At 40.7% G+C, this 1,427-nt stretch overlaps 1 pseudogene; it reads left to right on the plus strand.

The window, feature by feature from the left end:
* The first annotated feature begins 517 nt into the window (after positions 1-517).
* On the plus strand, positions 518-1,427 carry LOC118636331 (annotated as a pseudogene).

The raw sequence follows: 1,427 nt of genomic DNA on the forward strand, positions 1-1,427 counted from the left end.
GATCTGTAATCTGAAAACTATAAGACACTGAGGAAAGAAATTGAAGACAACACAAATGAATAGAGAGATATACAATGTTCAAGGATTGAAAGAATTAAATTGTTAAAATGTCTATGCTACCCAAAGCAATCTGCAGATTCAATGCAATGTCCACCAAAATAACAATGGTATATTTAACAGAACTAGAACAAAGACTTCTAAAATATGTATGGAACTACAAAAGTCCCGAAAGAACCAATGCAGTCTGGAGAAAGAAGTACAAAGTTGGAAGTATCACACTCCCTGATTTCATTTACTTTATTTTATTTTATTTTATTTTTCTTTATTGATTTTTAGAGATGAAGGGGGAGAGAGAGAGAAACATCGATGAGAGAGAACAATTGGCTGCCTCCTGCATGTCCCCCCCAGGGGGGTTGGCCCACAACCTGGGCACGTACCCTAACTAGGAATCTAACCAGTGACTTCTTGGTGCATGGGTCGACGTTCAACCACTGAGCTCCACCGGCTCATTTTGGGGGCTGGTGCAAAGGATGAATTGAGCATTGTTGAAGGAGTGGCAATGAATTATGAAGGTGGTCCAATTACAGTAACACTGGCAACTTTTAAAATGTCACCCAGGCCAATGGTTTCCCTGAGTAGCTTTGAAATAACACCCGTGGTCTTACAGCTAAAGCATGGCTCCATGAGATTAGTGGACAGCACTTAGGAGCTGTGGAAGAAGATGCAGAGTCAGAAGATGAAGAGGAGGATGGGAAACTCCTAAGTATATCTGGAAAGTGTTCTACCCCTGGAATAGTAACAAGTTTACTCTGAAAAAAGGTAAAACTTGCTGTTGAAGATGATGATTTTGACGATGAGGAAACTGAAGAAAAAGCTCCAGTAAAAAAATCTGTAGGAGCCTGGCTAGTGTGGCTCAGTGGATTGAGCATCATTCCATGGGCTGAGAGGTCCCAGTTCAATTCCCAGTCAAGGCACATGCCTGGGTTGCAGGCTCCATCCCCAGCATGGGGGGGTGGGGTAGTGCAAGAGGCGGCTGATCGATGTTTCTCTCACATGATGTTTCTGTCTCTCTCTCCCTTCTCCTCCAGCCAAAAATGCCCAAAAGTCAAACCAGAATGAAAAAGACTCAAAACCATCAACACCAAGATCAAAAAGTCAAGAATTCTTTAAAAAAAAAAACCAGGAAAAAAACCTCATAAAACACCAAAAGAACCTAGATTTGTAGAAGACATTAAAGCAAAAAATGCAAGCCAGTATAGAAAAGGGTGGTTCTCTTCCCAAAGTGGAAGCCAAGTTCATGAATTATGTGAAGAACTGGCTGACCAGGAGGCTATTCAAGACATCTGGCAGTGGAGGAATTCTTTTTAAGAAAATAGTTAAACAGTTTTTTGAAATTTTACATCTTATTTTAGTTCTGTAACAGTTGA

This window comes from Molossus molossus, unplaced genomic scaffold, assembly GCF_014108415.1.
Source record: "Molossus molossus isolate mMolMol1 unplaced genomic scaffold, mMolMol1.p scaffold_m16_p_2, whole genome shotgun sequence".
In the NCBI taxonomy this organism is placed as follows: Eukaryota; Metazoa; Chordata; class Mammalia; order Chiroptera; family Molossidae; genus Molossus; species Molossus molossus.